General features: G+C 38.0%; 1 long non-coding RNA gene across 1 annotated transcript in view; it reads right to left on the bottom strand.

The window, feature by feature from the left end:
* Positions 1–11,188, bottom strand: part of LOC106528446 (uncharacterized) — a 52,810-nt gene that overhangs the window by 39,655 nt on the left and 1,967 nt on the right. The window lies entirely within an intron of this gene.

The following is an 11,188-nucleotide window of genomic DNA, read 5'->3' as shown; positions in this document are numbered from 1 at the left end:
ATTTATTTATTTATTTATTTATTTATTTATAATATAGCGTAATGTCTTCTTTTAAGTTACAGACAAAAAGTATTTTAATTTTTGAACTCACTCTAAACATTTTGAACATTAATWTTACACTAATCACAATTGTTGCAGTTCATTTATCAGTTTAGCCAAAGTTTTTAATATTTTATCACTTGCAAAATGGCTGGTAGAAAAAAAATCTTAATAAGTCCATTCAGCACTTTTTATACTGTCGTTAATGATGGAAAAGAGAATGTAAAACATAAAAATCAGGAGGTAGAAGAGAGATTCAAATGCAGCTTTATAGCAGGATCATTGAGTGAGAAGTGGAGCATTAAACTAAAGGTCTTTCCAGATTTTACTTGAATAAAGACGAGTTGGACTTTTAGGACTTGTGCTTCAGTGATTAAAKCGTTCCCATAATTTCAATCAGAAAMTCACTGTGGTCAGCATATTTAGTSAATACTYTAAACTCGCAGTGCTGTTAAAAATAGAATATTTTTTAAATAGACGAAGAACAACAAAAATGTTTTTAAACATGCATAAATATACATTTTGGCCAATTTACAAGATAATGTGTGTAAAAAGGAGTAGGTTTATTATTTTTTTCCTTGCTTTATTTATATATTTATCTCAATTAAAGCAGAATTTCACAATAAAAGCTTATTTAACACCCAAATCTCATTTCTGTTTCACCACATCTCCTGATGTCATCAACATCGCTCGTCCATCATAACAAACCAAAATTACTTTTTTTTTCTTAAACTGATTTATATGTTTGCACGGCTTCAMTTCAATATTGAACCCATTCCATAAACTCACACCAKACCACACACAGATYCACACATACAGTACATTTCCTTGTGGTACGAACGCTGTATTTTTTCGATTTTCACAAACCATGGACATTCTTTGTTACTTGCATCATAAGATTCCAATATATTTCACTAAAAAACTCTTTATCCTGTAACATATGAAAAAAATATCTCTTTAGAAATTATTTTACATTCGCTGTTCTAAGCTGTAAGCATAAGGTCAAAATTTAAACATTAATATGAATATATAGCAGTGTTGTACTTGTTCCATTAGTATCAGAGTATGAGGTACACATGTCACAATAAATTACAAATAACAATTGCTGTTGAACATGTTATGTAATTGTTTTAAGGCTGTATGTGATTTTAAATGCTTTCTTTTCTGAGGAAAGTACATTCAGGTTGAATTAGGGTTGCACGTGTGTGCTTGCAGAGCACTTCTGACCATCAACAATACCTGCCACACTGCAGTCATTTTTCATACTGAGATGACWGCTATAGTGGTGATATTTACTCTTGCTGTCAGCTCTGGTGCTGTAAAGCTTTCTGACGAGATGGGAAGAGAGACAATTAAGGTSTGCCCACAAAATCATGTAACGATGMTCGCAGTGTTGAAACTTTAACCTTTTATCTTCATGTTTCAATTAAGTCTGTATCTGTAGCTGAGTTTCCATCCAATTTTAATGTGAATTTTGAGTGAACTTTTAGAATGGCTACGCAACGTGTAATTAAGTCAAACGCAGTGTTGTTTTTAACTGCCATTTTAATTTTAGTCTTATTTGTAGTCTTTTGAACAAAAATACTTCTTAGTTTTAGTCATTTCTATATTTAATGGTTTTAGTCCAGTTTTAGGACAAGCTTGAAAACAGGCGTGGGCAGTCCTGGTCCTGGAGGGCCGCAGCCCTGCAGGTTTTACTTGTTTCTCTGCTCCAACACACCTGATATGAAGGAATAGATGATTATCAGGCTTCTGCAGTACGGAGGACCAAAACTGACATAATTAGAAATAAAAGCAGAATTATATGAACTACTAAATAAATACACTTAAAATGCACCAATTAAATTAAAAAAGGAGAACTTTATCTACTGTTTTATATTTTAATTGACTTTCATATTTATTTTCCAGGTTAGTTCCAATAAATTAGTCTATGTATTTTGACACATGATTTAAATTTTACTGTTTTTAATACATATTAAGTGTATTTCCTTTGAGGTAAAGTTCTCCTTTTTAATTTATTATTTGGTGCATTTTAAATGTATTTATTTATTTAAAGGCTTATTTATTTATTTCTGCTTTTATTTCTAATTATGTCAGTGTCGGTCCTCCGTACCGCAGAACTTGAAAGAGGTAGTTCAGTGACTGAATCAGGTGTGTCGGAGCAGGGAAACATGTAAAATATGTAGGGCTGCAGCCCTCCAGGACCAGGATTGCCCACCCCTGCTTTAAAAAATTGTTTAGTTTTAGTCTTAAAAAAAGACAACATATTYGTCTTTACAAATTAATTTGAGTAATTCGTGTTAACATTTGTGAATTTGTGTTACTCTAAAAATGCCCAAAACAAAAACCTTCTCACTTTGTGGCTTTATTTCTCAGAATTAACTAAAGTGCAATGAACATACAAAACACACATGCCCGTTATTATAAGCAATAAAGGGGAACACACATGTTCAACTCAAACTTGTCAACCAGGATGATGAAAATGCATCTTATTCATAAAAACGGACATCATGCAGTCCTAAACTTAGTAGAGTTTTAAACGAGTGTTTACATGCACCAGGCTTTTATTCAGAACAGAAGCACTGACATGCGCAGTTGCTAACTCCCCCCGGCCAAAAAAAAAGAAAGTTTTACTTTGGTCATGAGCGTAAACAAACAGCTTCTGATGAACCTGCAACAGATTTAATGGTGGAGACGTTACTCCCTGGTTAAGCTACAGGTGACGGACAGACTTTTATTTTATTTTATTTTTAATTTTTAATTTTTTTTATTTTTTGCAAAGCGGCGCAGGCTTTTTGTCTTCCTTCTTTACTGAATGAGAGGAGGAAATGTTCTGTGCTGCTGTGTGTACACGTGTGTGTAACAGTGCTGCTGTCCCTCCCTCCACTCTGCATTCTAAATGATTGACAGACCACCGACTAACATTTTCGTCCAGTCTCGTCTCGTCAACGAAAACGCACACACGATTCATCACGTCTTAGTCATCAAAGAGTTATGTTTATTTTGTTACCGTCTCGTTATCATCATGAAAAAAGGGGGCATCAACGAAAATATTTTGTCATCGTTAACGAAAACAACACTGGTCAAATGTTGACGCTACGCATGGCTGTAGTAAACAGGAAGTAAATTTGCAGTGTCCACACATCTCAGGAAAAAGGAGAGAAGTTATCAGGAATGTTTTGCTACTGTTGGGAAAGTTATGATTATTCTGTCATATCAACTAGTATTGGTGATGTCACATGCTATCTGGAGACATAGAAAAAGAAATGCATTTCTCTTCACGTTGCTGGAATATCCGGGAAGACACCGACAGCGGGAGGAGGGTCCGGCTGTAGCTGCAGCTGCTACAACTAGCAGGAACAGCTGATAGAGGTAAATGTTCGCTACGTCAGAACTTATTCAGCATGTGTTTCCATCTCCCCTTTTGTGCATTTACTCTTTTTTTTTTWAAATCCAAAAACCACTTCAAGCGAGCATAAAAACGGTTTTGCGAAATTAGGGATTTTTTGTGATTTTTGCTGTTTCCATCCACCTTTTCCGATACAATACTTCAAAAATGCGCATAAAAAACCATTGATGGAAACACGACTACTGTTCATTTCTTATTACCTGTGACATCACTGATAGTGGTTAGAGGTGGCGCCGGTGCATGGCAGCCCCACCTCTGTCTGGGAACCTTCTTATTGAACTTATATACACAACAACTGAGACAGCTGCAAAGGGGGCTCGAACCAGCAACCTTTGGGTACCACTTCTGAGACAACTCCCCAAACTACTCCACCACAAAGGCCGAATGGCCCAATGGGAAATGAGCAAAGGTCTTTGTCCTGGCTAGGCTAATGGCTAACCAAATGAGGTGCCTTATCTTATTATTTTTCATGATTATTAAGCATATTTRACTCATGTTAAAACCTTTCGTTTCTGTGTGGCATGGTTAGTTTAGTTTGTTTGTGTTTTTTTTCAGCTGAACAATATCTGTGCTGCTGCTACCAACGCACCTTCACCATTGTGATTTCTACAAACTGGTGGGCTGGCTCTCTTTACTTTGTCTACAAGACAATCCTGTGAACGACACCACTTTGTCATCTCTTRTTCACCTCGTCCATCAAGAGAATATCAGGTTCACCATCCCAAAACTTTGATTATTTTCGGCCATAATTTCTCTCTCTTTTCTGCGGCAGACAACTGGAACAGCTTACAAAACACTCTCAAACTCTCAGCTTTGACATTTCTCAACAGATTATAGCTGACTGCCTTTTCTTATGATTATTCTCAAATGCACCTTGGCACAATTATTTTACAAGCACACTTATTTACATTTACTTTTTACTTCTATTTTAATACAATATATTAGGTCTTATCCTGACTTAAATAAAATAAACATAATAATTTGTTTTTTAATTCCACAAACACATGCTGAGACTCTAAACTAAGCCTACAATTTGAACTGTTACTGTAGTTTTTTATATCAGCTACAGATCTGAAGCTTGAAGCCCATTTAGTTCATCAGGCTCCCTGCAGCAGCTGACAGGGGTCCTTGTTGCCATCGTAGACTCTCTCTCGCACACAACACCTGCTCTGTCCTCTGATTGGAACATGCTACTCTGACAAAATGCCAAGTGCCAGCATTCATGAAATGCAAAGCGTGTTCGTTTCTGTGCCGCTCAGTATGATTCTGACAAGCATCATGAACTTTAGGCACCGTCCATCCCTAATTATTTGAGCATTAAACAGTACAGGCCAGCAAGGCTGCATTCATTACCGTCCTCCAGAAGATTAATGGGTTCGAAACTTGAAGGCGTGCCCCATGTCGGTGGGGAAACAAAGCAACACAAACACACAACAAAAACACACGACTTCAGCAGTGCTCTTCAGAGTGATCTCTTACCCTCTCTGAATAAACTGAGTTGTCAGGAACACGACTGCACAACAGCTTCCACATGTAACATCTGTAATAGTAACAGTTAATTCACCTGAAATAAGAAACCTGTAGTCTCACACAGATGTGTGTCCGCTCCAGTCATAAAAGGGCTTATTTTATTTACATGACATTTTCATATCAAAACATTTTAGGTTGAGAGTCAAGGAAGGTAGGTACAGTATAAGTGGGCTAGAAGGGCTAAGGCCTCCCTGGTGTTTACAATAAAAAAGGTTTAAAAAAAACCTCCATCCCTCCAAAATCCCTTGCTGGAGGGTTTATGTATCCTCTATGGCCTGGGAACGTCTCCCGCAGGACGAGCTGGAAAGTGTCACTGAGGAGAGGGATGTCTGGATTTCTCTTCTGGACCTGTTGCCTCCACGACCCAATGGATAAGCGGAAGAAGATGAGATGGAGGTTAAAAATTTAGAAATATATATCACTTTTTGTGAAATTTTATTGCAACAAAACTGGTGCCAAACAGTCTGAAGGAAATCCCAGAGTTTTTCCAAAGGGTTAACGTTTCACAGCCCCGTTCACTTAAGGTCTTTCATGTTACAGAATGATTGACAGATGCCTTGTCCCGCCCTCTCAGTTTGCTGCTCATTGGAGCTAATTTTGTTCAGCCCAGGATCAGCCCAAGGCCACTGGTTTCAGCCAACGAGGGTGGACGTGCAATAAGTTGCGCCGAGCGTGAGTGTATGTGGGCGTGGTTTGGCGCAGACCGAGTACGATGGCGAGCAAAATTAACATAAAATAGGTTGGTTGCAGATAGATCAAAGGATTTCCAAATCCAGCAAAAGGAAAAGCAGAAAAACTGAAGATTTTCTGTGATTTGGTTTTGGCTAAAGGATGGGCTAACGACAATTGTACAACCCCTGCTCTCCTAACGTTTTCATTAACGGTTTTATTATGTGTTGTCCTGATGTTTCAGGCATGTATCTAAACATGTTTCAATCAAGACATAATAGTCAATAGATTATAATAATCAATACTTAAAAAGGAAAACTATGAATATGATGTGGTGCTTTTAAAATCAGTTTCTAAATGACTAAATAAATTTCTTCACACTGATAGAAGACTTAACCACAGTCATCTCCCCAGTGCCTTTGCCTGACATGCAGCCCTATATCATCAAGAACTGTGGAAATTTGGTTGTTTTCTTCAGGCAGTCCTCTTCATAAATCTCACTGGAACGGCACCAAACAAAAGTTTCAGCATCATCACCTTGTCCAATGCAGATTCTTGACTCATCACTGAAGATAACTTTCATCCAGTCATCCACAGTRCATGATTGCCTCTCCTTAGCCCATTGCAGTCTTGTTCTGTTTTGTTTAGGTGTCAATGATGATTTTCTTTTAGCTTTCTTGTATTGAAATCCCATTTCCTTTAGGTGATTTCTTATGGTTCAGTCACATACATTGGCTCCAGCTTCCTCCCATTTATGCTTCATCTGTTTAGTTGTACTTTTTCGGTTTTCAAGACAAATGGCCTTAAGTTGTTTTTCTTGAAGCTTTGATGTTTTTCTTGGTCTACCAGTATGCTTGGCTTTAACAACCATTCCATGCTGTTTGTATTTGGTCCATATCTTGGATACAGCTGACTGTGAACAGCCCACATCTTTAGCAACCATGCGTGAAGAGTTACCTTCTTCAAGAAGTTTCACAATCCTCTCTCTCTTTTGTTTCAAGAGACATTTCTCTTGTTGGAGCCATGGACCTTACCACTCCACTTCGTCCAGCAGCCCTCCAAGGTGTCATGACTGCAGGTGTTTTTTAATTGCAGACTAACGAGCAGATCTAATCTGAGGCAGGTGTCCATTTAGGGAAAGGAAATTGACTGGGTTTGTCCTTATTTTCTACCTCCAATTTTAGTGATTCCATACTTTTTTCCTCAGAATTGAGAGATTCCATATTTTTTCCCCTGTGCTTGGTCAATAAAAGTAACATTCATTGACTTCCACAATGTTTGCTCTTCATTTCTTTGAGTGTTCCTGGAAGCCAACAAGTTGCACTTTGGAATGACCTTATTATTGTATCGTTTTTGATCTGAGTTTGTTTTACAGAATAAAATGTCTGAATGAGTGCTCATCCAAGACTGGTGATTCCATACTTTTTGTCAGGGTACCAAATCTTTTTTCTGCTTTCTGTATTTGCAATGGTTTGATATCTGTTAGCCCACCCTACAAATATCGCCACCAGGCATCACTAGAGTCAATGCAAAGCGATGGAAAGAGCAGAAATACTTTGACTTTGAATGTTTATGTCCGGTAACCTGGGAACTGCAGTTTGACAAAGTAATCATCTTCTGTACATTAACCGCAGATTGAGTATTGAAGTCAAATCATTTTTGATTGCTTGAGTATTTATTCTGCACTCTACTTCCTTTGTGCTTACTTGAAATGTAAAAGAATGCAAAATAAACCCTTTATTGTCAAATGTCAAGGTATGAACAAAAATGTTTTARAAAAGCAGCCATGCCAACAAGACCATGTGGTATTAATTTTGTATTCAACCTCATAAAATGATCTTCAACCAATAAATATCTCATCAATATGGGGAATAATATTTGTYTGCTGCTCAGCCTCAGCTCAAACTGGATAAAACTGGTTAATGATTTGGAGCAATAATTGAGTAGTTCAGTCACATCTGTTTAAACTTAACAGTTCAGTAGAAAAAAACGGTATTGTTGTCTGTTATTTAATTAAATAAGGGGTATTATTTCTTGTTTTTCTTCTAGGAGACTTAATGATAACAAATGAGACGGGACCAAAACCAATAATCTGTTGCTTGTTTTAGCTAACAGTTTGTTCTGTTTCAGTTCYCCTCAAAAGACTGGTTAAATTGTTAAATTGTTATAAATGAAACCAATAATGTCTGATCCTAAGCTTTTCTGGCTTTGGTCAATTTTTAAGGCAGAAACACTCATTCAGCTCTGTAAGCATCAAATGACCAGCAAAAGTTGAGCAGCACAATAAACACAAAATCATTTATCTGACCTGTCGGGTGGATTCAAACAGTTTTCCGACGACTGTGGCTTTTAAGATGATTTTTTTTTTTTTTTGGGTGGGGTTTAATTTATGTACTTTAGACCTGTGGAGAAACCCTTTAAAATCCAATGTAACAAATGAAATTAGCAGAACCATGAGTCAAGGTTTTAGGATCGCTCTATCGTAAAGAACAAGATAGGATCCTTTTCGTGTGTGCGTGTGTTTCGCTGAGCTGCATCATAAGCTGACATGCTTGAGATACTGCTCTCWTTTACATCAGCAAGTACCAGTCCATGAAGATGGTGCTGCATGAACTCTGTTAACTACACACTGAACAGTTCATTTTCTGTGTCACTCCCATCCAAACTCAGGTGGATATTTTAAAAGTGGGAGCCCTAAATATTTGTTTGCTTTGTTAACTTGCAGGCCAGTGGCTCTATTTGTGACTCTGCTAGCCGCGGTGTTTTAGCATCTGTATGTGTTCCCACCCCTCTGCTCCCAAAAACAAACACCACAAAGTGTCAATTGAATTATGAGCCTGCTTTCTGCCCACTCATTTTGATAATAGATTTTGAGATAAATTACTCAGCTTTGTTTGGTGAGTAATGCTCGGCTGACAGGATAACAGAGGAGAACGCTCTCATACTCCGTAACATCTACATCATTTAAAGCACTAACAAGATACCGCCGGATGTTTCTCACAACCTTTTACACAGGAGACCACGAATTGAATTTTTTTCCACATCTCCCAAATCCATGCCTGCTATCTTCCGAGGGAACACAAAGAGAGGCAGGAGCCTGGCCAAGTAAGTACCACAAAACACAATTACAACGCAGGCAGAGATCTCTCCTGTCTCGGTAAATGGACTCTTGTTGAAATTGCTGGAAGCCCACGTCTCTGCAGTGACAGTTTTGCTTTGTTCATTTGCCAATTAATAACTTTACCGTGAAAGGTTTGCGGGTGGACCTCGTTGATTCTGTGTTATTAAAACTCCCGATGTTACTAACGAAGTCTCTCTGTCCGCAGCTGCAGACTGTTAAACAGGAAGACCACCAGACACACACACACACACACTGGCTGTCTGCTCCTCTAATGCCAGCTATTTGCTATCGATATTGATCAGTTCTTGATTTTCCCTTCAGCTGGCCTGTCTGTGAAACTCTCCACTGTAAGCCATTGCTCACCCACATGTCAATTACTGTAGATGGAGAGAGCACCACTCTGTCTTAATGAAAGCAGATGGGCTGAGGACTTAAACAGTTTTCCTCTGCTGCTGATTTAAAAGCTTCGTGTTAGGGGAAGTGAGAAAGTGGGTTGCTGTGGAGATTCGTGCTCAGCTATTTTAACAAATGATGTAAAACTGTAATGTGGTGTGATTACAGTGTCAGCACAAAGTGTGTTCATGTGACTTGCAGCATCAACAATGAGCCTAAATGTGATATATAGTAGGAGACCGAAGTATCAAACAAGAACGGACAAGATTTATTTCATCTTTAATGTAATTTCGTCTTCTCAGTTMACAGTGTTTCTGCCTTTTCATGTGTGGGACTTGTGTTTTGTCACCGACGAACTGTTTTACATGAACTCGATTWAAATTTTAAAGAAAATTGTGTTTCTAAATACCAAATTTACCTTTTGTTAGTGCAGTTTTGGGGTCAAAAACTTTTTTCATGCTTGTTAAATGTACTTGAATAACAGCCATGTTTCCATCGATTTTAATTCGCATTTTGAGCAAACTTTTAAATGTCGCAAAGCAAGAAATGTTTAGTTTATTTAATTTAGTTTATTCATTTCATTCATTTCTTTAAAAACAACGTAAATTCAACAACAAACATAAAAATACAAATCACAATTTAAAAGAAAGGCAGCAGAAGAKGAAAAATTCTTGTTATATCTGCCCCTTTTTCTCAAAAAAATTTCAATCAAATATTATCTACAGATTACAAAAAAAGGAAAAAGAAAAAGAAAAAAGAAAACAGTTTAAATCCTTGAAAAACAATTCATACATGTGCAAATTTCTCCAGCAAATTAACCTTTATCATTCTCTTAAACATGCATATTGATGTGGCATTTTTAATGTCATCTTCCAGATTATTCCATAATCTAATTCCTTGGACTGAAGTACTCCGTTCCTTTAAACTGGTTCTAATGTGTAAATGTGCATCAGACTTGGTTCCATCAATTGGCTTGGAGAAAATCTGACGTAATTACACTTTGTGTAGCGGCTACACAAAGTGTAATTACGTCAGATGGTGATGTTACGTAAGGCTGTGGTAAACAGGAAGCAAAGTCTCAAAAGCACAGGAACCACATTTTCTGTTCCCAAAACAACTGATTACAGAATCTGGCTCTCCCCTACAACGGCCTTGAGCTGCTGACTAAATTCTTCCTGGCTGGATTACGTCGACAAGGCTCTGCCCCACACCTCCCCCCTCCRCTCTCACCCATCTGATTTGGTTTTCTGAGCAGGCTGAGGGCCACACAGAATGAACAGTTCCATCAATATTCTGAACTATGGCTGCGCTGGTTTTGGGGACTGGATTCTTCGGGGCCCCCTAAACTCACTTACTCCTCTGGCTAATAAATCTGCCCTATGCAGAGGTTTTTTCATAAACACCATAGTYTGTCACAGTGTTGATATAATATGATGCTTTTGCTTTTTTCCTCATCTTCCCTCGTGTGTTTTTAGATCATTTGTTGTTCTGTTTTTAAGGTAGTGCAACTGTGTTTGCTGCATTAACTGCCCCTTCCCCCTTCCCTGAATGTACAACAGCATCTTGTGAATTTATTTCTGTGAAAGGCACTATATAAATAAAACTTTACTTACTTACTCACTTACACACATCCCAGGGGAGATAAGTTATCAGGAAGGTGTTGCTACTATCGGGAAATTTGTAATTATTCTGTCATATCAACTAGTATTGGCTATGTTACCTGCTGGAGATGTAGAAAAAGAAATGTAATTCTCTTCACATTACGGGAATATCCAGGAAGACACCAAAAGCAGAAGAAGGGTGCGGCTGCAGCCACAACTGCTATTGGACAGTGGAACAACTGATCGAGGTAAATGTTCGCTACGTCAGAACTTATTTAGCAAATGTGTTTCCATCTCACCTTTTGTGCATTAAAGGCACAATGTGTAGGATTTTTTTGTTTTCAGCGACATCTAGTGGTTGACTCAACCTCCCTGGTCCTCCCCCCACCCCCACCCCCACTTCCAAATGCAAAGGATTTGCTACGG

The sequence above is a fragment of the Austrofundulus limnaeus genome, unplaced genomic scaffold, assembly GCF_001266775.1.
Source record: "Austrofundulus limnaeus strain Quisiro unplaced genomic scaffold, Austrofundulus_limnaeus-1.0 Scaffold4, whole genome shotgun sequence".
Lineage (NCBI taxonomy): Eukaryota > Metazoa > Chordata > Actinopteri > Cyprinodontiformes > Rivulidae > Austrofundulus > Austrofundulus limnaeus.
The sequence above is the reverse complement of the archived record's forward strand: the minus strand, read 5'-3'. Positions and strand labels throughout refer to the sequence as shown.